Here is a 27,702-nt window from a genome sequence, read left to right as displayed (position 1 = left end):
TTCCATGGTAACCAGCAGTCAGAACAGAACTCGGGGTCTAGATGGGTCCATTATGGTATATTTTCATGAACATCACCTATTGGCACATTCTTCACAGTAATCTTGTATCTTTCCTGGCACAGGGCTATTCCTAGATTACCTACTTCTGTCAAGCCTTCTTAAGTTTGAGGCCTAGTGTAGAACTACACTTAATTGCTGCAGCAGCACAACTCTACCAGTGCAGCTGCATTGCGACAGCACTTCAGTGAAGATACTACCTGTGCTGATGGGAGCATAGATGATCCACCTTCACAAGAGGCAGTACCTATGTCTACAGGAGAAGCTGGTCATAGTGCTGTCTATAGTATAGGTCACATCAGTATAACTGCTGCATTCAGCTTTTCATTTTAGAGCATGGTGTTTGTCTGGTTTCCCCCACATAATTGTTGGGGCATTTAGGGCACATGAAGAGGTACACCACATGCTGTGGTAGGCATGTGTAGCACCTCTGGATCTCAAAAGCTGTGTTGTGGAGGGTGAGTCTTGATCATTGTAGCAGTGTAGATATTTCTGTAAGTTTTGCATTTGTTGTTCTGGCAGGGTCTGGTGCTGCTTTTAGTTGGTGTGTCCTGGACAAACACCCACTATGCTCATGGATGAAGTCACACAGGAAAATCGGAATAGACAAAAATTCCATATTACCTATGGGTGAACACTTTTCACAAAGTGATCACTCCATATCTGCCGACCTCTCAGTCCTCATCCTCAAAGGAACAGCACAACAGTTTAAAAAGAAGATTCTGAGATCTTCAATTCATAACTTTGATAAACACTAAAAATATGGTCTGAATAAAGACATTAGATTTATGGCTTATATGACAGAGTTCCTCCTCTATCTTGGTGGGTCCTGCACTTATTGGCAGAGTTTGCTCACCTCAGTGATCTTCCCCACAGTCTGGGTCAACTTCTCCTGTGTCTGATCAGGAGTTGGGAGATTTAGGGGGAACCCGGGCCCTCCCTCTACTCCAGGTTCCAGCCCAGGGCCCTGTGGATTGCAGCTGTTTATAGTGCCTCCTGTAACAGCTGCATGACAGCTACAGCTCCCTGGGTTACTTCCCCATGGCCTCCTCCAAACATCTTCTTTATTCTCACCACAGGACCTTCCTCCTGGTGTCTGATAATGCTTGTACTCCTCAGTCATCCAGCAGCACACCCTCTTACTCTCAGCTCCTTACGCCTCTTGCTCCCAGCTCCTCACACACACTTCCTCTCCTCTGGCTCTCCCCTCCCTGACTGGAGTGAGCTCCTTTTTAAACCCAGGTGCCCTGATTAGCCTGCCTTGATTGGCTGCAGGTGTTCCAATTAAGGCAGACAAGCTGATTAGTTCTAGCAGGTTCCTGATTACTGTAGTGCAGCCCCTGCTCTGGTCACTCAGGGAACAGAAAACTACTTATCCAGTGACCAGTATATTTGACCGCTACTAGACTCCTGTACCCCACTGGCCTGGGTCTGTCACACTTATTATAAGAATTTGTAACCCACTAATCCCTCCTGCACACAACTAAATATAGGGCATAGTGGGCACCTAACTCAGGCTTGTGAATTCTATCAAGTGGCTTGGCACCTAAAAGTTAGATGCTGAAATGCTTAGTACTGCAATGCCCAAGTCCTTTTGTGGCTTTGCGGCCAAGTCCTTATCTCATTTGGGGTGTACTGCATCTGCTACAGCACTAAAGTAAATAATAATAGCAGGGCCTGAATTGTTGTTTACAGAGTCTCCAGTGGTCTGACACAGTGTGTGTATGCATGAGGGGGAAGTGTGAGAGAGTTTGGATTATGTAAGAAAAAGTTAAAAACATACCACACCCAAAATAGAGCAGATGACATGAGGTATTGGCGTGAGGAGTGAGACAGACAAAGCAGTTCTTAGGTAGACCAAGATCCCTGCTCAAGTTCTAATCACAGGAGTTCAACAAAGCCTACACGTAGGCATGGTGTACTACATCTGTGTGTGCGTGCATTCTAGGGACATTTTTGTGTGTGTATTTTATCCTACTATCAGAAGAAGGAAACTCTTTAGTATGGGCCTCTTTTAATTCAATGTCTGTTATTGCTCTCTCCTATTCAGCATGGAGAAAGGCTTGCTGTAAAAGAGGTAATGGAATACACATTTCTTCTGGTATTAAGAAATCATTATGTTAATATAGTAGCCAAACTAGAAACGTACCACGGAATACTGTTTTCCTGAGAACAAATCCTGAGAGCCATGCTCAGTTTTCACACAGTTTTTACTTAGGCAAAACATGCATGTATATCAGGACCTGATCTGACCTCATATCAGTTGCACAACAGTGTAAATTCATGGCTCTATATGAAGTCACTCCTAATTTACACAAAGTAAGATCAGAATCAGCCCACACTGGGAGTTAGACCTGAGTAATGACTGAGGAAATGCTAAGTCAGGGCCTCAGGATTTGGAGTAGGGTAAAAGTACAGATGTGGTGGGGGCAGTGATGGTGATTCCACTGATTACAGTAATAAGAGAATTTATGACAGGGCTTATGATGGTGGGTACTTGTGGCCAAGATTAAAAAAGTGTGTGATCATGATGGCGTTTGATATGATGAAGACAGTGGCAAAAAGCTAGTTTTGGTAGTGGTCTTGCTGACTTGTGATTAATGCTGATTTTGGTGATGGTGGAAAAATGAATATGGTACTTAGAGATGATCATTAAGAAGGTGATGAAACCAGATAGGTGCAATAATTTTCTTTTATACAATCTGATTGTTTGTTTGGTGATTAATGGTCTTTCCAATACCCCAATTCAGGAGGGTACTTAAGCAAGAGCTAAACTTTAATCTTATTTAAGGATGGCACCTCCTCACCTGAGCACATCTACTGGATCTGGCCTCAAAGGCTGGGGAACACCTAGTTTGTGAATCCTGCTGGGGCTTGGGAATGAGTTAGGTGTGAAGCTGCTGGGCAATGTCAGGACTCAGGTGGCTGAGTGCAGGCCCAGCTGCCAAAGTTTAGGCATCTTGGGAACTTTAATGGTGGAAACTTAGGTGCCTAGGGAATGTATGAACCTGCACAGTAGCAGTTGAGAAAGGGCTTTGTGAATGCCAGTGTCATCTAAATGTAGGACTTATGTGGCTATAGCCCCCTTGTGAGTGCCACCCAAATAATTCAGAATCACTTTCACTTTTGTGCTAAACTGAAACAACTGTCATACATCTGAAATATTTTGATACGACAAAAAAAATTCTCAAGCCAGATTCAATCAGGTAAAACTCTCATGTGAGAGAGGCGTGCAGGATGGGACCAACCTCTAAACTTCCTCTTATCCCAGCTCAAACTGACATTAGACCAGTGCTTTTGAAAACCCAATCTCTCTTTACAGATAACATCACTCTTAATGCAGGAACAGCCCACCCCAACCTCACCATTGCTGGGGAGCAGAAAAGCTTTATACATGAAGCCCAACCTCAGAAAGTTCCATCAAATCCAGAGAGGTTCGATTCGACTGTCTGTGTGTTGGGCTCTGAAGGATTCTTCTCTGGAGAGCACTACTGGGAGGTGGATGTCGGAAGCAGCACTGACTGGGACCTGGGAGTGGCCAGAAAATCAATACAGAGAAAAGGAAAACTTTCCTTGTCCCCTAAAGGAGGATTTTGGGCTCTGGGTCTGAATGGGAGAGATTATTGGGCAAAAACTGATCCATGGACCCGGGTCACGGTGCAGAAAAAGCCCAAGAAAATTGGAGTTTACCTTAATTACCAACAGCGGGAGGTGACATTTTTCAGTGTAACTGACATGTCTGTGTTGTTTACATTTAATAATTGTTCATTCTCAGGAGACATTTATCCATTTTTTAAAAATTCACACAAAGAAACAACAATGAGAATTTGTTCATAAATTTAAAATGGACGAAAGTAACTGAATGTTTTGCAGCCAGAAGAAAGGTGAACTTGAAAAATATTGCCAGTGAAATTATAGCTACATATATTGCTCATGCTTCCCCATATAAGAAATGGAATGTTACTGGAATCTATCAAATTGAGCTCTCACAAACAGAACTTTTAACTAGGAGTGTATTTTATTTTCTTTGCTAACTACTGGTTTATCTGGATTACATGTATTAGCAGCTAAGAGTGAGCAAATAAAATTCTATATTATACCAGTATATCTGTGCTAATTGTATAACCAATCTTCAAGTCAGGTATAAATAGAGGTGGGGTATGCATACAGTCTTGAGAAAGTTTAACCAGCTACACTGATGTCTTCAGAATGGGTTGGTAACTAATTGACTTTTCCTTGCTGTATATTGCTATGTTAATCTTTGCTTAATATTTTTGATGAATAAAAGTTGATTGAGCCTAATTATTTGACATCTCATATTATTAACTTATATCAAACACATAACAATTTATAGTGATTTATCTTTTTTTGGAGGAGGAGGCAAGAAGAACTGTTTACTGTTTGAAGTGCCATCTTATCTGTATGTTTTCCATTTAAAAAAGTTTTCATCCACTTGAGAAATATTGATTCTGTGAAACCTTTTAATAATATGATGTTTCTGACACCGAATGTGAGTATTTGAATGAGGAAAATGCATCATTGTTTCATAATATCAGTGGTTGGCATTGGCCTAAGAAACAAAATAACACCAAGCTTTTTCCTAGTTTAATTTCAGTGTATTTCTGTACAATAGAGGGGCCAGATTGATGTCTGACTGATAACTATCATTGAGTTCTATATTCAACTGAATACATCTCTCTGTGCATGCCCCTCCGCCCACCAGCAGAGATCTCAGATCACCTACCACCAGCACTAGCCCGGAGCCTTTGAAATCACTTTCACACTTCACAGGTAAATGCAGTGCAGAGAAAGAGGGAAGCTGTCCTGCTCCCCCTTCTGATATAGAGGATGTTCCAACTATGGATGCATCTACACAGCACCTTTCATTCTGCAGCATGTAGTGTACATGCACACATGGAGCCCCTAGGATAGCTATAAATAACAGAGCAGATAATAAGGCAAGGTTTAGGCACATGGAGTAAAGAAACACCTAAAGGGTGCGAGCATATACCCAAATATATATCTTACACAGCTCTTTGCTTACTCAAACTGTGCCTCGCCGTCCACACTTCTATTTTTAGCGGGGAAAGCCTCTGCTGAAGTTCCCTACTGCCGGAGCACCTCTTCACCACAAGGAGAGATTTGGCATCAGGGAAAGGCTCTGGCTTGGAGAAGGCAATGTGGCAAAGCTCACGGTGCTGCCCTCTCTTCCAGAACCTTTCATCCTAGCACTGAAAGTGCTTCTCAAACCTTTTCCCACTGCCTTCACTGATACTTGTAGCTACACAGCGCAGTGGGGATGTAGTGTCCATTTGTCAGGGACTCTAACCCCGACGGCAAAGTTCGTTGTCTGACCACGAGAGAGACAGGCAACACCAGCAAGGTCCGATCAAAAGCTCTTTATTGACAAGTGCACACATCAATAGAGAGCAGCTCGTCTCCTGAGAGAATCAGCCTGCCCTTTACATCTTAGTATAAGCCTATATAGACAGTTCCGTCGCGTCATAAATTATTCACTAGAGCAACCCACCCCATTCTTTTAACAACTAGAAACTAGACACCTTTAGTATACATGCATGCCTAAAGTTAGAAATGTAGGGGAGTTAAAAACAAACAAAGAACAGAACCAGGGAGTGAAAACAAGGAGGCTGGGAAACTAGGGCTCTTATCAGTTCTTCGAAGGAGCTGCCCGAACACAGCACATCTGGTACTATGCCAGGAATGCAGCTTTTTTCTTATCTTACTTTTTCCCAGCGCTTGTGAGACATGCTGCTGCTTCTCAGTGTTTTTCACTTATGGGTTACCCACAAACCTCTGTTGGCCTGACTTTGGTCAGGTTGGCATACCTGGTTTTGTCTGCTATATCTTTATTCAGGCCTAACACATTTCACTGTGGCTTGTAGCTACATGTATACTACACAGCACCACCAGCAGAGTGTAGGTAATGTAGCCTAAGAAACAAACATGACTGCATCAATATAATCTGCAGGGCTGTCATAGATATAAAGGGAAGGGTAACAACCTTTATGTATGCAGTAACCTAAAATTCCTCCTGGCCAGAGGTACAGAATCACTTTACCTGTAAGGGGTTAAGAAGCTCAAATAACCTGGTTGGCACCTGACCAAAAGGACCAATAAGGAAAGAAGATACTTTCAAATCTAGGGGGAAGAGGTTTTGTTTGTGCTCTCTTTGTTTTTCCCTCTCGAGACAGAGAGAAAGAGACCAAGCAGGTAAACCAGCTCCTAAAAAAATACCTGAAATTATACATATAAGTTTACAGAAATTATAAGTAAAGACAAGGAAATGCATTAGATTATCTTTTGTTTTAGCTTGTGAATTTTCCCTATGCTAAGAGATAGTTTTATTCCTGTTTTTTGTAACTGTGAAGTTGAGTCCATAGGGGAGTCCTCTGCGTTTTAAATCTTTTCTTACCCTGTAAAGTTACCTTCCATCCTGATTTTGTAGGTGTGATTCTTTTACTTTTTTCTTTATAGTAAAGTTCTTTTAAGAACCTGATTGATTTTAGTGTCCTAAAACCCAAAGGGTTTGGTCTGTGCTCACTTTGTTAACCTATTAGCTAGTATATTATTCTCAAGCCTCCCCAGGAAAGGAGTGAAGGAGTTTGGGGGAATATTTTGGGGAAACAGGGACTCCAAGTGGCCCTTTTACCTGGATGTTTGTTTAAATCAACTTGGTGGTGGGAGCAATACTGTCCAAGGACAAAGAAAGGATTTGTGCCTTGGGAAAGTTTTAACCTAAGCTGGTAGAAAGAAGCTTAGGGGGACTTTCATGTGGGTCACCACATCTTTACCCCAGAGTTCAGAATGGGGAGGGAACTCTGACAAGGGCAAAGGTTGAGAGACTCATAGTGATGTACAGCCCTCCAAATGGAATCACTGTCAAACCAGGAAGATCTCACAGTTCCTAGCATGGCTCTGGAATACCACATATCCCTTGTCTTCAGGGACAGTTATCTTCACATGTGCAATGGAAATGATTACTGGGATTCTCCCAGATAGTCTCTGCTCCTACACGTGCCACCAGACCTATCTTGAATCCTATATTCAGCCTAACACTGGAAATTTGAGTTGTCCTCAGTGTACCACACTCCTGATCTGATCACTTCTTCCTCCAGGAAGAGGTCAGAGCCTTCCCTCCTTCCCACACCTGGATAGCAAACAATCAAAGCTGGTCAACCGTGAAGACTCCTGAAACTCTAGATTCTAAACTCACCCTAAGAAAACAAGTCCTACAATTACCAGGCCAAGGTGATGATGACTTAGTAGAATCACTTGATGTCTGCTACCAGATGGCTTGGTCCCAAGCTGCCCACTCCCCCCTACACCAATTGAGTATATGATGCCAACCACCTGACGATGATGGTGACAGTGACTGTGAACTGGTCAGGGACATTAGAGAGGTTACAGACACAGAAATCCCAACAATAAGAGGGGACTTCAACTATCACCTCAAGATGGGAGGCAGGGATAACATTTCTAGACACTGTTAATGACTGCTTCCTGGAAAAGCTAGTCCTTGAAACAACAAGGGGAGAAGCAATTCTTCACTTACTCCTAAGTGGAGCCGAAGATCTGGTCCAAGAGCTGACTATAGGTGAACCACGCTGTTAAAGAGACCATAATTTGTTGAAATTTAACATCTTTGTATGGAGAAAAATACCAAATACATGCACCACAGTAGGATTTAACTTCAAGAATATAAACTAAACAAAAATGAGAACAGTATTTAAATGGAAATTAAGGGAACTGTCACAACAATTAAATGTCATGCTTCGAGGAAACTATTTAAAAACACCATAATAGAGGATCAAAATAAATATTATCCCAAATAAGAAAAGAACAAGAGGACCAAAAAACAAAACAAAACAAAAAAAAACAAAAAAGCCACCCTGGTTAAATAACAGAAAAAAGAGGTGGTTTGAGGCAAAAAAGTGTCCTTTAAAAATTGGAAGTCATCCTACTGAGGAAAATAGAAAGGAGCATAAACTCTGGAAAGTCAATTGTTAAAGTATCACTAGTTAGGCCAAAAGGGAATCTGAAGATCCACTAGCAAAAAACAGAAAAAAAATTACAGCAAATTTATTTTTAAATACAACTCAAGCAGGAAGCTTGCCAAATAGCAAGTGAGGCCACTGGATGATCCAGATGTTAAAGGAGCACTCAAAGAAGACAAGGCCATTGAGGAGAAACTAAATGAATTATTTATATCAGTCTCCACTGCAGAGGATGTGAGGGAGATTTCCACAGCTGAGTCATTCTTTTTAGGTGACAAATGTGAGGAACTATCCCAGACTGAGATGTTGACAGAGGAGATTTTTTTGGGGAGGTGGGGTGGGGGGTGGAGAATGATAAATTATACCATAATAACGTCACCAGGACCAGATGGTATTCACCCAAGGGTTCTGAAGGAATAGAACTACTAACTGTGGTATGTAATTTATTTCTTAAATCAACTTTTATACCAGATGCCTGGAGACTAGCTAATGTAATGCCAACTTTCCCAAATAAATAAATAAACAAATAAATAAATAGCTACAGAGTTGATCCTGATAATTACAGGCTGGTAAGCCTAACTTCAGTACTAGACAAATTGGTTGAAACTACAGTAAAGAGAATTAGAATACACATAAATGAACATGATATGTTGGGGAAGAGTCAACAAGGCTTTTTGTAAAGGCAAATCATGCCTCACTGGTCTATTAGAATTCTTTGAGAAAGTCTGCAAGCATGTGAATAAGGGTTATCTACTTGATGTTGGGTACTGAACCTTTCAGAATGCCTTTAATAAGGTCCCATACTAAAGGCTTTTAAGGAAACTAAGCAGTTATGATATAAGAGAGAAGGTCCCCTCATGGATCAGCAACTGTTTAAAAGTTAGGAAACTATTGGTAGGCATAAATGGCCAATTTTCACAATGGATAGACAATCTGTACTGTGATCTGTGCAGTTCTGAATATTAATGGGAAAAGGAGGTGAATAGTGAGGTGGCAAAATTTGCAAACAATACAAAATTACTCAAGATAGTTAAGTTGAAAGCTGACTGCAAGGAGTTATAAAGGAATCTCACTACACTGAGTTTGAGTTATTGGTCAAAAAAATGACAGATGAAATTTAATGTTTATAAATGAAAAGTAATATACATCACAAAACATCATTCTAACTATAGATACAAAATGATGGGGATAAGTATTAGTGGTTACAATAAAAAATGGGATCTTGGAGTCATTGTGGATAGTTCTCTGAAAACATGTTGAATGTGAAGTAGCAGTCAAAAAAACGAACCATTAGGAAAGGGGTGGATAATAAGACAAAAAATAACATAATGCCACTATATAAATAGATGGTATGAGCACACTTTGAATTCTGAGTGCAATTCTGATTGTCCTAGATTTAAAAAAATGATACATTAGAATTGGAAAGTTACAACAAAAGAAGGGCAACAAAAATGATCAGGGGTATGGAATATCTGAGGAGAACTTACAAAGACTGGGCTTAGTATAGAGATGACTAAAGGGGATATGGTAGACATCAATAAAAATCAAGAATGGTGTGGAGAAAGTGAATAAAGACATGTTCTTTAGTCCATCACATAACACAAAAAACAGAGGTCACCCAATTAAATTAATAGGCAGAAGGTTTAAAACAAATATAAGGAAGTATTTCCTCACACAATGCACAGTCAACCTGTGGAACAATTTGTGAATGCCAAAAGTGTAACTGAGTTCGTAAAAGAATTAGGTAAGTTCATGGAGGATAGGTCCATCAATAGCTATTAGCCAAGGCAGTCAGGGACACAACCCCATGATCTGGGTGCCCCTAAAACTCTGACTTCCGGAAGCTGAGACTAGACAACAGGGGATGGATCACTTGATAATTACCTTGATTTGTTCATTCCCTCTGAAGCATCTGACACTGACCACTGTTGGAAGACAGCATCCTGGCCTAGATGGACTGTTGGTCTGACCCAGTATGTCCATTCTTACTTTCTTATGACTATGTGTGGAGTTAATTGGGAAAGAAAATTCCACCCCTGGCCTGGTTGTATTATTAAGTTTGGCTCTATCACACAACCTGAAGTGCAAAACGCCTTGAAAAATATTAGAGACATTACAAGTAGGGTTATGCAGGGATCTGTATTGATTCCACTTCTATTTCATATCTTCATAAATGATTTGTATATTGGCATAGAGAGTACACTTATAGAGTTTGCTGATGTTATCAAGCTGGGAGGAGTTGCAAGCACTTTGCAGGACTGGATTAGAATTAAAAATAACCTTGAAAAACTGGAGAAATAGTCTGAAATAAATAATATGATATTCAATATGAGCATATGCAAAGTACTACACATAGAAAGGAATAATCAACTGCACAAATAAAAAATGTATATGATTGCCTAAGCAGAAGTACTGCAGAAAAGAATGGGATGGGGGGCTTATGGAGAATCACAAATTAAAAATGAGTCAACAATATAATAGTGCTGCAAGAAAAGTGAACATCATTCTGAGATGTATTGTCTGGCGTGTTATAAACAAGACATAATTCTTCTGCTCTACTCTGTGCTGATAAGGCCTTAATTGAATTATTGTGTTCAGTTTTGGGCACCAAACTTTGGGAAAGCTAGGGACAAATTGGAAAAAGTTCATAAAAGAGCAACATAAATTATTAAAGTTTTAGAAAACATGACCTGCAAGGAAAGATTGAAAAAAATTGGGTTTGTTTAGTCTGGAGAAGAGACAACTGAGGGGAGATTTGATAACAGTCTACAGTTACTTAAAGGGTTGTTATCAAGAGGAGGGTGATAAATCATTCTCCTTAACCACTCAGAACAGTGAAAGAAGTAATGTGTTTAAATTGTAACAAGGGAGGTTTAGGTTAAACATTAGGAAAACCTCTCTTATTGTCAGAGTAGTTAAGGCTAGAACACATTACCTAGAGAGGATGTGGCATCTCGATCATTAGAGGTTTTTAAGAACAGGTTAGACAAACATCTGTCAGGGATTGATTAGATAATATTTATGTCAATTTTACATAGAATCATAGAAATGTAGGTCATGAAGGGACCTCAGTAGGTCATCTAGTCGAGTCTTCTGCACTGAGAAAGGAATATGTCCCTCCTGGCTGGTAAAAGCCAGTGCAGAACAATTGTGCCCATTATTAATGGAACTAGTCAATGTCCTCTTCAGAGAAACACACCTACCAAGCTCCCTGTAGCAGAGTGGATCTCTGCTCCTGCCCTGAAGGGGTTAAAAACAGCCCGGGGAAGGGGCTGGGGCCACGCCCCAAACTGAGCCACAGGGCCTAATAAGAAGGCCAGGGAGCCAGAAGCAGAAAGAAGTCTCTCTCTGACTGGAGAGAGAGACAAGCCTGGCTGCATAGGAACTCACCTGGGGGACCGAAAGGAAGGCAGGGCTAGGGGAAAAAGCCTTAGGAGCTGGGAAGCCCTAGGCCAGCAACTCCCCAGGCTGCAGGGCCTAATTCTAGGCCTGCAAGGTACTGGGCTTGCAGAGGGGCAGCTGGAGGGTGGGTAAAGGCAGCCAGTCCAAAACCCCTTTGCCTATGATGAGTGGCTGATACTGCAGTCTGCCCCAGGGTGTGGGGCTAGACAATGACTAGGCAGTAGCCAATACTGAAGCAAAGTGGGGATAGTGGGGTGGGGTTCCCCTGGGAGGGGGGAGACCCAGTTAAAGGGGCACCGAGGTCCAGGGAGGGGCCCGGGGCCATCAGAGGATAGGTGGATCACCGGCCTGCAGAGGGTGCTCCGTAGCTGGAATTGAGTTAATTCCCCAAAGCAACCAGCAGGAGGTGCCGCAGGGGTGAGTCCACACATTTACACTCCCTAAAAAGTATGATAGTTCACCCAGCCCTCAAGAAGCCAACACTTGACCCTGAAGACCTAATTTCCGTCCTATCTGCAACCTCTCATTCCTGAGAAAAATAATTGAGAAAGCAGTAACCACCAATCTCAAACATGAAGTGATATCAGACAAAATTCTTGATGTTTCATGATCAGGGTTCAGATTAGGGCACAGCACAGAGCTGGTATGGTAAAATAGTAACTTCCTGATGTCAATGGACATGGGTATGATCTCCATGGTCATACTAAACTTCTATGCAACCTTTGACACTATTGACCACAAATCACTGCTAATAGATCTGGGCACTTTCTTTTATGAATAGTTTATTCGTCAAAAATATCAATTTTGGTCAACCTGAAACCATCTGTGAATTCACAATGAGTTCACTAAATAGTTTCAAACAAGTCAAAAAAATTGAAAATTTTTGGAAATGTCAAAACAAAACATTTTGTTTCAACCCAACTCAAAATATTTTCTTGATTTCAGGCATTTTGGCAAAAGCAAAGAAGGACTAGATTCACAAATGGCCAATGAGGAGGTGTTCCCTTGTAATCTTAAGCCCAGTGGCCAGACCACCCACCTAGGATGCCGAAGACCCTGGTTCAATTCCTGATAGATGTGGCAAAAGGATTAGAACTTGTTTGTTTCTACATTGGCACACAGTTCCCTAGCACTGGGATATGGGACATTCTGTTACAGAACATTCTCTCTCTCATGTTGAACTTTTGCCATTTGTATGAAATACTTAAATAATCATTGGAGCAGGGGTAATGGAACATGAGCCTTCCACATTTTATGTGAGTGCTGTAACCACCAAACTCTAGAGTTGGTAATTGCAGTCATGGATTCTATTTAGGTTATTGATTGATGAACTATCAAATAGTCAAACTCGTTTGGTTTATTAATCAAAGATTAGACACCAAGGATTAATCAATGCAAACAGAAAGGCAATTACTTTCAAGTTGCAGGTCCAGCAACTGCAGCCCAAACTGGTCCGATTTGGTTTACAATTCCACAAATTATTATAGATTAGCTGTGTATCTCTTTTTGCAATTTATGCATAAGCATTGTCCAATCACCATCAAATTTGACCCTTGTGATCAAAGGTTTAGACAGTATTGTTTCCAAGATGGAATACTTACAAAAGTAATAATATTTGCATTGATTACTAACAAAGACAATACTAGATTATGTGGCTGTAGAACATTTCATTTTGCCATAACATCCTATGCATTATTTATTCCATAAAAAAGTTCATATGTCATTAATATTCTACTATGTTTCATTGTTGTTCTTTCCATTACAATAGCATTACTTTTTATTTAAGTAAACAAACACATATGTGGGTAGCTGGGTTATGAAAATAGCTCATACATTTCCATTCTATAAGCAGCATAAGCTTAATAGTCTCAAAGTAATGTTATCCTTTTCATTTCTTGACATAAGTATGAGGATTCTGGAATCTCTATATCTATGTGACATCAGTCTGTTAGCTTAACTCCGGTGAACTTTATGGGAGTCTGGCCTAGGTGCTAACAAGTCGTTTTCCATTCCCCACCCCTCCAACTCTTAGCCCAATGATTATTCATTATCATTTATAGAGGCAATTCAGTCTTTTAGAATGCAGGAGGAAATTGAGCTTGATTTGGTAGAATTGTGAGTGCTTCACCTCATTATCATTACACTGATATACAAGTAGTATAAGGAGTGGAAAGTCAGACCAGAAAGTGCAAATTTCTTCCCTCTGATCTGCTACTGTTCTCCCACTTTAATCAATAGGCCTGTGTTACAGGGCAGGCCATCCTCATGCTGGATTTCTTTCTGCAAACAGTCTTTACACACTCCTGTGTAGAGTCAACCCAAAGCACTTGATTTACAATGTGCAATACAAGTCCTTTCCCCCATGCAACATAATGCTTTTACGTTGTCCTTAGGCACATAGGGATGGGGGAACCTGACCTCTTTGAGACTATGGGCTATCCTGGCCCTTCTTTCTGCCTTTCCACCTTACCTATCACTTGTCTTTCTGTTAACTGTACCTAGCTGAATCACCTTGATAACTGATTAGCCACTGAGTCTTCAGTAAATTATCTTCTCTATCTGGCCCATGGGGGGACACATAAAGTGCACAGTATGAGAAGTCAGTCCTTTGTTGCCTGATTCTTTACTGGTTATTGATTATTAATTTCCAATTAATATTGAGTTAAAGAGCTAGGGGTCTTGTAGGGTTCTAGTCCCAGAATTAGGCACAACAGAATCAAGGTTACCAAGTTCAATATCTGATTGGGAACCTCAGTGTATACCACAGAGACATTCACACGGAGGGTAAGGCAAGGCTTTAAGCAATTTTATTAGCACAATTACTTAAGACACAAATGCTCCAAACCAGATCTCTTCAGAACCCCACTTGTAGTATCTCTAATATTTTTCCAAATCTTCTTGAGCTTCAGCCTGTATGATAGGGTCAAAGTAAATAATACAATCTGGTAAGGAATGGAATGTTCTTTCCCACTTAATGCCATACATATTCAAAAGAGCATAACAACAGCCATACTGGGTCAGAGCAATAGTCCATCTAGCTCAGTATTTTGTCTTCTGACAGTGGCCATCAATCTGATTTCATTTTGATTTAGGTGGAGCCCATTCTTCCTGTATAGACTCCTACCTCCCTAAAGGTTACCTTCCTCCCAACACCTTCATTTCTTCCACACATTGAGATTCTGCAGTTCTGCCTGTCTAACTGGCCCTGCATGTGGAATTGGAAGCATTTCAGAGATTTGTTTTATCTTAGTGAAGTAAACTGTCAGCTGCTCATGGTGGTTGATGCTTGGGTCAGGTGTGTAGGATACTCATTCTGGGTTGATTAGGCAAATTGCTAGGCAGAGTAGCTCTGCCAGCCATATCCCTGCTGCCTTCGCTGGAGAGGAGTAGAACGGTAATTTCACGTCTTTAGCTGCAGAGGCTTAGTCCTTTAAATGTTGTTTGTGCTGCTGGTTGGGGGATTCCGCAAGTTTATTGTGCCCATGATATTCTAATGATCTGCCTGTGCACTTCATCTGCAATAATTCATCTGTGAATCCTGGTGGTTTTCCCTGTTGGCGAGGAGGGAGTGGGCAGCTTGGGACCAAGGCATCTGGGAGTGGTGAGCAGGCCTATTCCAGTGGCACTCTGAGCAGCAGCTCTGTGAGTTCCTCCTGGATTGACAGTGATTCCATTTGGAGGGCTGTACACCACTATGAGTCTCTCGACCTTTGCCTGCAGGTTATATGGATGCAGTCCCATGTTTGTTTCTTAGGCTACATTACACTACACTCTGCTGGTAGCAGCCTATGGTGTATGTTTAACTACACTCCACTGGATAAAGCTCACCATGCCCACACTGCGGTGTGTAGCTATGTGTTTCAGTGAAAGTCTCTGGCATGACTTGGGCAAATAGAGCGCTGTGTAGGGTATGTACCTAGGTATATACCCACACTCTTGTAATTGTTTTTGAATCACTGTAGGAATGCAGAAATGCCCTTTGAAAGCTCCATTGCTGACAGCTGGCTGCTTACCTGCTCCAAGACAAAGCAACCATTAGTGTGGAATGCTGTGTGTGTGAGAGAGAGGCGAGGGGAGAGGGAGGTATGATGCTGTCTGAACTTACAAGACAATATGCTGACATGCTCTCAGCCCCCCCCACTCCCTCTCCTCCCACATACCTCCAGCACACTTCCTTTCACACTCCACCCACCCCCCCATTTGAAAAGCACATTGCAGTCACTTGCACACTGGGATATCTGCCCAAAATGCACTGCTCCCAATGCCGCTGCAAGTGCCGCAAATGTGGCCATGCCAGTGCGCAAACAGCTGTCAGTGTGGACAAACTGCAGCACTTTCCCTACTGCGCTCTCTGAAGATGCGTTTAACTCACAGAGCTCTACATCTGCAAATGTAGCCATGCCCTAAGTTAAACTGTTATTTTGGGAGGACTTTTTCTGCACAATGACCCAGGCCCATGGATCTCTTTTTGCCGAATAATATCTCCCACTCAGAACTCATCTTTAGGGGAAAAGGAAAGTTTTTCTTTTCTCTGTGTTGATTTTATGGCCACTCCCAGGTCCCAGTCAGTGCTGCTCCTGACATCCACCTCCCAGTAATGTTCTCCAGAGGAGACTCCTACAAAACATGACACACAGATAGTCAAATCAAACCTCTCTGGATTTGGTGGAACTGTTTGAGTTGGGCATGGTGAGCTTTACCTGGTGGCATGTAGTTAAACATACACCATAGGCTACTGCCAGCAGAGTTTAGTATAATGTAGCCTAAGAAACAAAACTCTTCTTTTCCTCATCAATGGAGAGATTGGGGTGGGCTGGGTCTGCATTAAGAGTGATGTCATCTGCAAAGAGAAATTAGATTTCATAAGCACTGATCTAAAGTCAGTTTAAGCTGGGATAAGAGAAAGTTTAGATGCTGCACTCCCTTCTCAGGTAGGAGATTTTTCTGATTGAAGCCTGCTTGACAATGTTTTCCTTGTACTGAAATATGAGAGTTGTTTTTTCACAGGCAAAAGGACTCCCTCCCTCAGAGGTCCCAAGGGGAAGCAAATCAGCACTGTATGTTGCTAATGCAGTTGTAAGCATTGCAAGGCATTTTGGGGAGGGCCAAAGGTGTGAATGTGGAATAGAAGATTCCTTGCAGGGTGCGAGAGGCCAAGAGGGGGAAAGAAGGAAGAGAGCGGAGAACGGGTTAACTCAGCACTTCAACTAGCTCTGTGTGGAGATAAGATGCTGGCCCACAGCTGCCCAGCTGTGAGAAGAGGAAAACTAAGTTGAGTAGAGCTGCAGAAATAGCAGCAAAACCAGTGAAAACGAATGAGCTGCAGAGCTGCATAGATAGCAGTGAGAGCGAATGAGATGGCAACGTGAAGGCCAACAGGAGAGAAAACAAAATCTCTGAGCCAGTGTGTTTTGGGCAGCCAAGAAGGTCACAGCGAGCTAATTGGGACTGGTACAAAGAACACTAGGCCCAGAGGGCCCAGAATGGAACACTCCCAAAGAAGCCCAGGACTGAAAACCCTCCCGAGAGCCTAAGCATAGCAGAGATCATCAGTGGACCTCAGACAGCCTGGTCCCAGGACAGAACTCCCGTCCACACTTCCCCCTCTTCTTCTTATGTTACACCCAGACTTGATCAGCCGTGGGTAGAGCTTGTGTGAGTATGACAGTGGGTTAGGGCTTGGGGCACTAACGCTTTCTTCCTTCTTCTGAGTGATGTGGGGAGCACCCATCACTCTCCACTGTTATTTAATTATTTTATTATACAGCTTTAAAACTTAGACGCTTGGTGTATTTCGTCATCTCCTCCCCTAAAAAGATCCTGTGGCTTCAGCCTGATCACCTGATGCTGCAAGCAGATTGGTAACAGAAATCTGTCACAGTTTGAGCTTCACACAACATTGAAAGTGATTCTGAATTACTTGGTGGCATTCGCAGGGAGAAATAGCCAGTTCCAACTCTAAATTAGGCAGATTTAATTAAACCTCACTCTCCCACATCCTGGGTGAGCGTTACCACTATGATTTTTTCCAAGGGCCCAATTCAGCAGGAATAAGGCAGTTTTATTCATGTCCACCAGAGGAAGTTTAGGGGCCTAGAGAACTATACTGGTGCAAATTTAGCTGTCAACTGAGTTAGGTGCCCAACTGCCACTTTAAGCACTCACATTTAGATCTTCCAAATCTCTGCTTAGCTGCCACCTCAGTCCCTTTGTGGATCTAGCCCTGGATGAATAGGATCTTTCTGGGGTGGGGTTTTTTCCACAATTTTCTTTACTTTTTTCTTTTAATCCATGCAAAAGAACAAAAAACTGAAAACAAAACACTAAAAATTTAGGAAATACTACATTTAAGGTTGCCCATGCAACCTTAACTCTGCCTTCTTGTTCTTCTGCCTTTACGATTCAAGCTTTCATTATTTTCTCCCAGGCTCATTCTCAGAAAGGGATAGATATTTTTTGCTGCAAAACTAATATAACCCTAAGGAGAGACCAAGCACATATTATTTCATCCCAAACAAAGTTGACTAAATTTTTAAGCAACCTAAAGCAGAGGGGTTAGTAGAAAGTGTTAGTCAATTGTAAAGCTATCGCTGCGAGTTATAGCTATAATTAAGATTAAGTAGTTACTTTGAAAAAATTGTTGCCTAAAACATTTTCTCTTGCAATGTAAATAGATGTGAAGTTTTAGATCTACATTTAATGCAAGGCAGGGTGTAAGCTTTCAGCGTCCTGTTTTCCTTAACTGCTAATGCAAAAAACATACAAAAATGTAGGAGATTTAGGCTTGGATTTTGAAAGAAGCCTAAGGGAGTTAGGCACACTGTTCCTATTGAAAGTCAGTGGGATTTGCATACTCAACTTCCATATATGTCTTTGAACATCTGCCATATAAGCTGGCAGATTTTCAAAAGTCTTTGTAACAGGCAAAATAACCCTCGGGACATTTCTGCATTTAAACAATAAAGCCAGCTATGCAATAAATTCCCAGTTGATAAGGGCTCAGTCGAGGTGAAATTATGAAGTTCAGGGTTCACAGGATAAGTGACAAATCACCCAAGTGCAGCAATACTCTCACTGGGACAAAGTTTGTCTGATATACAGTTGTAATGGAGGCCTTGCCTACTGGGCTGGGGACCAGGACTGGGAAGCCTATGTGCAGCACAACTAAAAAGAACCACAAATTATCACAGTCATTAAGGAAATGCCTCACTAAAGAATGAGCTTCTGTGCAAAGCCCCACAAAGCAGGAACTGTGAGCTCCAGGTTTTGAACTGTGTGAATGCTGAGGGGGGACATGCCCAAGGGGGAATGTTCTTAATGTCTTCTCTCATTACAGTGTGTGTGCCTCAGTTTCCCCTATGTGCTACTCAAGTATTTCGGTGGTGGGATAAGAGTGTGTGATTATTACAGCAATCCCTAGAGGGCAGGTGTGATTGCTGACTGGCTTCCTGGGACAGAAAATGAACAACACTCTGTAGCTTGACAACTGATGGCCAGGACCCCTCCTCTGCAAGAATCAGTCAGAGATGTTGATCAGATTGTTGATCAGACTGATCAGATGACCTGCTGGCCTGGGAAAGAGACAAAGGAACAAGGAGGGCAACAAGCATGTCTGAGGTCAGAAAGCTGGAACCGGTCAGTCTCCTGTTTGGGACTCAGGGGGAAGTCCAGGGCACCAAGCACTGGATCCCCCCTAGATGGATTTTGCTGAAAGCTCTGTTCTATGCTGTGTTCCTGTTGACTAATAAACCTTCTGTTTTACAACTCTGGCTGAGAGCTGCCCTGGACAGCATGCCCTAAGGGGAGTCATGCTGCACCAGAGTCCTTGCTAAACTTCTCCCAGAGCAGGTTCAGAGCACTCAGACTGTGACACCCTTGTGGAGGTTCAGAAATGTGTGGTTCCATGAGGCGGTGGAGCCCAGAGCTTAACCCCCAGAGAGAGAGTGGACCTCTAAGAAAGGATGTCACATTGAAGAAGGGTTCCTCCCAGTGACTGTATGAAGCTGAGAGAGTATGGGGCCTGTGAATCCATGACATGGAGTAATGGCTTGATCCTGGGTATCCACACCCTCGGCTGTGAATGCCATCTCTGTGTGACACTCATCTGTAATAGCCATCTCCTACTTGTCCAGGCTATGCTGTCTCCCATGGGCCCCTTGTGGGAATGTCACTGGTGTCTGCAGTTTCCAGTGCCAAGGAGAAGTTCTCTCTTGCTCCTAATCGCTCCACACTGTGGTGTTGGGTCTGCCTGTCTCTAGGGAAATAGATAGCAGTTAAGAAACCTCCAAGCCTCAGAGATGCAGCAAAGTGTCTACTCTTTGTAGAGTCCTGATGGTCCTTTCTAAGTCCCTTATGGCATGGATGCAGTGCTGACCTTGAGCAGCAGGGACAGAGCATGGCTACTCCAGTTCCATCTATTAGGTCCCTCTTTCAGTGCTTCAGAGGGATAACATTAGGGTGAGCCTTAATGTCTGTATAGCAAGTAGTTAGTGTGCTAGGGCTGAGATTTTGGCTCCTTCATGCCTAAACCCCTTTGAAAATGAGATTTAGGCTCCTAAGTCAGTTAGACTTGCAACACTGAGCTCCACAACTCCTAGATACTTTTACAGATCTGGTCCTTAGTGCTTCTCATCCTCAGAGGGGTGTTGTGAGGTGCTCAGATACTGCAGTGATGAGGGCCACATAAGTACTGTAGACATGGGTGGCTCCAGGCCCCAGCATGCCAAGCACGTGCTCGTGGCGGCATGCCGTGGGGGGCGATCTGCCGGTTGCCAGGAGGGCGGCAGGCAGGCTGCCTTTGGCGGCATGCCTGCTGAGGGTCCACTAGTCCCACGGCTTCGGCGAAGCCGCGGGACCAGTGGACCCTCCACAGGTACACCTATGGGAGGTCCACCAGAGCCGCAGGACCAGAGGACCCAGCAGAGCGCCCCCCGCGGCATGCCGCCATGCTTGGGGCGGCAAAATGTCTAGAGCCACCCCTGACTGTAGATAGACATAGACTATGAATAAATTCCTCTGAGGTGCTAGACCATGTTGAGGGTTGAAGGGGCTTCAGCCTCCCATGTCCCTGACACTTATGTGGCCTCATGCTGTATAGACCCAGTCACGTGACACCCTGCAACATCGACCTACTGCCTCCCAAGGTCCTAGGCTCTGATCTATGTGCCTCTAGCCTTTCCTTTCCTTTTCCTGGCCTCTGAAAAAATCCTGGCTCTCCTCTTTCCATGTACTGATCTTATTAACCCTCACTAAATGCTGTCTGTCTCTGATGCTTACACTATCTGTTTTTCACTCAGGCACGTATGTGTGTGGCGAGGTCATTACCCCAGGGCTGTCTGTTTTCAAGATGCACAGTAGCCAGTAAGAGGTGTCCTACCCTTTGCCTCCAGCTTTAGAAGGGACTCTCACCCAACTCACTCATAGATACTTGGTGTCACGCTTGAACCCCAAAGGGTCCTTCTAAAACATCCTGTTTGGGCCCTCATGTCCCAGACGTCAGTACCCTGTCCTGCACCATTGGAAAGCTCTAGGCAAATGATGCTCAGAAAACTTGGGTGTGGCCAGACACTAGCTGGAGCAATACTGTATTTAGAAACTTAATAAGAAAATTTAGGCTGAATCCAGAAGAGGATGGGTCTCAAAGGTAACTTTAAGCCTCCTTTCACATCCTACTCCACTTTGGCGGTTAGTGGTGAGAGGGGCTTCAATAAATTGCACTGACTGTTTAAGCCCACACGGGACTGCTCCATCAACCCATGATCTTGAATATATGGTAGGGGTTCAGCCAGGCTCCCTTCCCTGGCCAGATTCCTGACTTGAACTCTACACCAAAGATTAAGAGAAGGTGACATGGGGTCATACTGGGAGAATCCCCAGCTCACCAGTTAATCCAGCTCTCTCCATGCTTTGTGCTGGTGAAACACAGCAATTCATGTAAAATAGGGAGGTAGAATCAGGCTTTTGATTTAAACTTACAGTCATACCATATACGAGGCAAGCAAAGGATGCAAAGTTGATGACATACCAAACATTTCTTTTTACTTTATAAAAACCACAGACATTTACATTTAGATATTCAAAGAATCAGAAAATAATTATACAACACACATTATTAAACTATATACTGCATTTGTACAATCATAAGAAGTTCTGTAACAAAGTAACAGGTATAGAGTATAGGCTCACAAACTATTTAAAGGGACAGTACACAATTCCTATACACAGGGTTAGAATGTGAGGTTTTCAGTTCTTCAGTGTGTAATAATGTTGAAATGGAATGGAGCATGTATGGAGCTTGTTCGTGTGTTGCTGTGATGGAGCATGATGACTATATTGAGCTACTACTTGGCAATTGGTTCTGATGGGCATGACATAGCCTCAACTTCTGATTTCTCTGTCATTGCTTGTGGTGTTAATTAATATACTTGAAGCAAACTTAAATAAGCACATTCCTAAATAGTATTGCTATAAATCCTTTCTAAAGAAATAATTAGATTAATTATTTTTCAACCAATTTTCACCAAAAATATCAGCAAAAAGCATTGCATGTTCCTTCAACTGAGGAGTTTAAAATGGGCAAATAAAAGTAATCAGTTTTTGTGTTACCTTTCCTGAAGGAAAGAACGAAGGGAAGCATACAGTATTCCTCCACCTTGGTACCAGCATGACATTGTAACGGACTACTTACTTCCTAGTCACTCTGGATGAACAAAGATTAGGTACTGGAGAATTAGTAACAGTTTAGTTTAAATTCTCTTTGTAGAGCTATAACTCAGTCCTCCTCAGAATAGTCTTTTGGCTTCTCTTATTTCTGTAAAGTGTGCAAACTTATAGCACTAGTATCACTAAAAAAATAATAAACAGATTTCCTTTTTAATGACTTTTTTCTCTCTAATATTTAGATGTTTTGGAATATCAGTGATGGGGGATGATGCTAGTCAAATAATGTGACCAACAAACCTTTATATAGAGGAAAGTGAAATTAAGCAAAGAGAAAAATGATTGAAAAATCATAATTTGACTAGAGTTTCAAACCATTGCATTCACAATACAATCAAACAGAAGATGTTTTTATTATCAATAGTGCTCATGTTCAGACTTACGTTTACTCTTTGAAGGGAATCCGGTCTCTGTGACTGCCTTTTAACTTCCAGCAGAGAAAGGGACCAACTGAAATAATCAAACAAATGTTATTACAATTAAAATTACAAAATTTGCCAGGAGTACTAGACCACAAAGCCATTTTAAAACAAATAAAGGAGCAGGGAGTAAATAATATTGCTCTAGTGTTTCTACAATTTGTTAAATTCGATAAGGTTTCCAGTTTGGATCATGATGACAGTAAAAGCCTTCACATCATGATGGTCATCCCACGGTGGATGCAAGATCTAGTTAAGGCGTACTATGCTAACAGTGTGGAATAAATGATACTTATGTACAGCATTATCCCACTGTGCACCTAGTAACTGAAACTGGTTTAGAAATTAATCAGGTTTGTTGCACAAAACATAATGGATGGTGGCTGTGTGACTGTTGCAATTGATACCAACAACACAAAAAGAGGCTGGGCTTGATTGGTACAAAAAGAATCAGTCAATGAGGTGGTATGTATACAATATATGGTATGTGCTCTGGGATATTCCAGTTTCTCTATACATGGAAACATTTGTCCTCGAATCAATACAGGATTTTGTGTGCAAGTCACTAGCATAATCCAAATCAGAGCCATGCCTTTTGGCTGACAAGTAGTGAAATTATTACTCCTACTGGAAATTTATAGGATTTACTGACTGAATTGTTTCCCCCAGTGGAGCAATTACAATTGGGCATATATGATTTGGTGGCAAGAACAAATTAAGCCTTAATACCCATAGCTCATCTCATCTAGCAACAAACAGAGGAAGTAGAAAGTGTGCAAAAAGAGGTGGAAAAAAAGGATGTTACTCTACACTCAATAGTCAGGATACTTAGTGTAATGGTGAGAATACAAGACTTAACAGTTCTGCTGGGAATGTGCTGCTACATGCAATGTCAAACCAAAAAACTCAAATTTCAACACCGGATTGAGAAAGAAATGGAACTAGCTATCAATGCTGCCATAGTAACGAATAATTGTTATAAAGAATAATCAAATGATAATTGATATTTTATATTCAAATTTTGTAGTTATATAGTTTGTAAGGGTTGTTGAATATCTGTATACTTGGATACTGTAAGGTGTGTTGGACCAAATGTGTCCTGTGAGGAAGGTTTAAGGTAAAAATATATATGTTCATACACACACATATGCATTTTATATATATGCCTTCCAAAAGTTATCAAAAGGTTATCAAAGCACAACTCCAGATCCCACACTTCAGTCGTGGTCCCAGGTCTAACATTCCCATGCCCACCATAAAGGACTAAAAATAATTAGAAAACAAAATCTGTACAAGAGAATATGCAGACTAAGGAACAGATAGGGCATGAATGTGTAGATGGTAAAGTGCGGTGGCCACATAACGGTGTTTGGTCCACTGGGGTCATCTGTCCATGCACTATGCTTTTCTGGAATGATGAGTAAACATCCTCCCCATAAAAAGACAAAAAGCAGGAGAATGTAGTAAGAAGAGGGCCTGAGATATAAGTCCTTGGGTCAGAGGCCTGGTATGAGGCCTGAGGCCTGGGCTAAAGTAGTGATCAAATCTTTGCTGATACAAAGCAAAGACAGGCTGTGAGCTAGAGGTGGGGCCTGCTCACAGAATCTGGCAAGAATAGGCCTGATATTGCAGAAACACACATCCTAAGAAGTGCTAGGCATAGGCTATGCACACAAACACATTCACAGAAGGGTGGTACCAGAACACCTCAATACCAGCTCATTCTCCAAAAAAAACCAGGAACATGCTGACCCATTTTAAAAATTATATCAAGATGACAGTGCAATGGATAGAGATGTCTTCATCAAACCAACACAGGTACAAGGAGATGGGTGGTAGTTAACCACATCAGAGGATGGCACCTAACTATGCCAGAGGGGCAGTACGTAACTTGTTTGTATGGAGGTATAAAGATGTATCTAAGAGAGAGTGTCTTTGTCTGGCTTTGGAGGGAATGGAAAGTCCGCCATTCACTGTGCTGGTCGGCATACATGTGTTAGCGATCCTGTAGAGTCTGGACTGTGCCTCGTTATTTTTACAGCTTTGTGTGAAACCTGACTTCTCTGCAGAATGTCAGTAGCCATGTAGCTTGTCTTTAGGCTTGGAAGGATAAAACTGTGACTGGTAAATAAAGAAGTATTAATACCATTGCACAAGGCATCATCTGGAATACTGTATACAATTCTGGTCACCTATGTTCAAGAAAGAGGCATTCAAAATAGAGCAGGTGCAAAGAATAGCTATGAGGATGATCAGGGAAATGGAAGCCCTGTATTATGAGAGAAGACTGTAACAGCTAGGCTTGTTTAATCTAGCAAAAAGAAGGATGAGAGAATATGACTGCTTTCTCTAAATACATTAAAAGGGTAAATACCAAGGAGGGTGAAGAGATATTTAAGTTTAAGGACAATGTTGTCACAGAACAAATGGATATAAACTCCATGAACAAACTCAAGATGGAAATTTGAAGGTTTCTAACCATCAGAGGGCTGAGATTCTGAAACAGACTCCCAATAACAGTTGTGGGAGCAAACAACTTAATTAGTTTTAAGAGAGAGCTGGAGAAATTTATGAGTTCAATTGCATGACAGAGTGGTGAGTGATGGTAGGAGCCAGGGCTCAACAGCCTTGGAGTCATTTCTGGTTTATGTCTTATGCTTCTAAAAGCTTATGCTTCATGGTTTCAGCAGCCCATCTGCAGGGGTCAGGAAGAGATATTTTCAACCCCACCCCCCAATGTATTCTTGGAGGGTTTTTTTATGTCCGTCCTCTGAAGCATCAGGAATGGCTGCATCTGGAGATGAGACACTGAATGGGGAGGGCCAGGTCTCTGAGTTGGCACTGAGCAGTCTCTCTCTCTCACGTGCTCGGCTGGCTGGTTCTTGCTCACATGCTCAGGGTTTAACTGATTACCATATGTGAGGTTAGGAAGGAATTTTTTTCCCCAGCTCAGATTGGCAGTGACCTTGTGGGAGTGGGGTTGCTTTCTTCTGCAGTGTGTGGATGCGGGTCACTTCCCAAGATTATCCCAGCCACTGTGGGGGTGGGGTTAGTGCCCTTTGATATACTGGAGCTCAGACTAAATGATCTGGGAGTTCCTTCTTGCCTTAAACTATATGATTCTAAAACAAGCCTTTAGCTCAGTGGTGGGCAACCTGTGGCCAATGGGCCACATGCAGCCCATGGGCCACATGCAGCCCATCAGAGTAATCTGATTGCTGGCTGTGAGGCTTTTTGTTGAAGTTATTGCACTGCCCCCCGCAGCTCCAAGTGGTTTTGGTTCACTGATCCCAGCCAGTGGGAGCTGCAGGAAGCAGTGGCCAGCACATTCCTGTGACCCCAGTGCCTGCAGGGGCCGCTTCCCACAGCACCCATTGGTTAACCAGGACTAACTCTGTTCAGCTCAGTAGCTCTGAAACATCACAGGCCATGTTGTTATGACCGAGGGAAAGCTGGGTACTTTGGGTTGGGTCTCTGATAACAATTAAACTAACCTCTGTATTGTTATGCCCAGGATAACGGAAACCCCTCTCTGTGGAGTATTCCTTGTGTTTTGCAAAGCTGCCCTTCCACCTTTGCCCTGAGACCTTGGCTTACTTAAAGCTCTGTGGAAGCTGAAAATAGAATAGAAGTTGATCCAAAAAAAGATATTATGTCACCCACCTTGCCTGCACTTAAGACGGAAGAATCCCATGCACTGCTACATGCTGGGGACCCACTGGCTAAGCAGCAGTTCTGCAGAAAAGGACCTGGGGATTACAGTGGACAAAAAGTTGGATATGTTTTTGTTTTATTTTGCTGATGTATAAAAAATAATAGTCACCAAGCCCAAAATGCATGGAGGAATAGCTCAGTGGTTTGAGCATTGGCCTGCTAAACCTAGGGTTGTGAGTTCAATCCTTGAGGGGGCCATTTGGGGACCTAGGGCAAAAATCTGTCTAGGGATTAGTTCTGCTTTAAGCAGGGGGTTGGACTAGATGACCTCTTGAGGTCCCTTCCAACCCTGATATTTTATTCTTTTTCCTAACACAAGTCAGCAGTGTCCCTTGTTGCCAGGACACTAATGGCATATTGGGCTGAATTGGTAGGAGCATTGCTAGCAGATCAAAGGAAGTGATTATTCCTCTCTATTCAGCACTGGTGAAGCCTCACATGGAGTATTGCTTCCAGGTTTGGTGCCCCCATTACAGAAAGGATGTGGACAAATTTGAGAGGGTCCAGCAGAGGGCAACAAAAATGATTAGGGGGCTGAGGTACATGACTTACAGGGAGAGGATGGGGGAACTGGACTTATTTAGTCTGCAGAAGAGAAGAGTGAGGGGGGATTTGATAGCTGCCTTCAACTACTTGAAAGGGGGATCCAAAGAGGATGAAGCTAGGCTGTTGTCATTTAACAAGGAGCAATGGTCTCAAGTTGCAGTGGGGGAGGTCTAGGTTGGATATTAGGAAACACTATTTCACTAGGAGGGCGGTGAAGCACTGGAATAAGTTCCCTAGGGAGGTGGTGGAATCTCCATCCTTAGAAATTTTTAAGGCTCAGCTTGACAAAGCCCTTGCTGGGATGATATAGTTGGTGTTGGTCCTGCTTTGAGCAGGGGGTGGAGCAGATGACCTCCTGATGACCTCCTGACCAACCCTGATATTCTATGATTCTCATAGACTCATAGACTCTAGGACTGGAAGGGACCTCGAGAGGTCATCGAGTCCAGTCCCCTGCCCTCATGGCAGGACCAAATACTGTCTAGACCATCTCTAATAGACATTTATCTAACCTACTCTTAAATATCTCCAGAGATGGAGATTCCACAACTTCCCTAGGCAATCTATTCCAGTGTTTAACTACCCTGACAGTTAGGAACTTTTCCCTAATGTCCAACCTAAATCTCCCTTGCTGCAGTTTAAGCCCATTGCTTCTTGTTCTATCATTGGAGGCTAAGGTGAATAAGTTTTCTCCCTCCTCCTGATGACACCCTTTTAGATACCTGAAAACTGCTATCATGTCCCCTCTCCGTCTTCTCTTTTTCAAACTAAACAAACCCAATTCCTTCAGCCTTCCTTCATAGGTCATGTTCTCAAGACCTTTCATCATT

The sequence above is a fragment of the Gopherus evgoodei genome, unplaced genomic scaffold (genome assembly GCF_007399415.2).
Source record: "Gopherus evgoodei ecotype Sinaloan lineage unplaced genomic scaffold, rGopEvg1_v1.p scaffold_35_arrow_ctg1, whole genome shotgun sequence".
NCBI classification, from domain to species: domain Eukaryota; kingdom Metazoa; phylum Chordata; order Testudines; family Testudinidae; genus Gopherus; species Gopherus evgoodei.
This window is presented reverse-complemented; position numbering follows the sequence as displayed.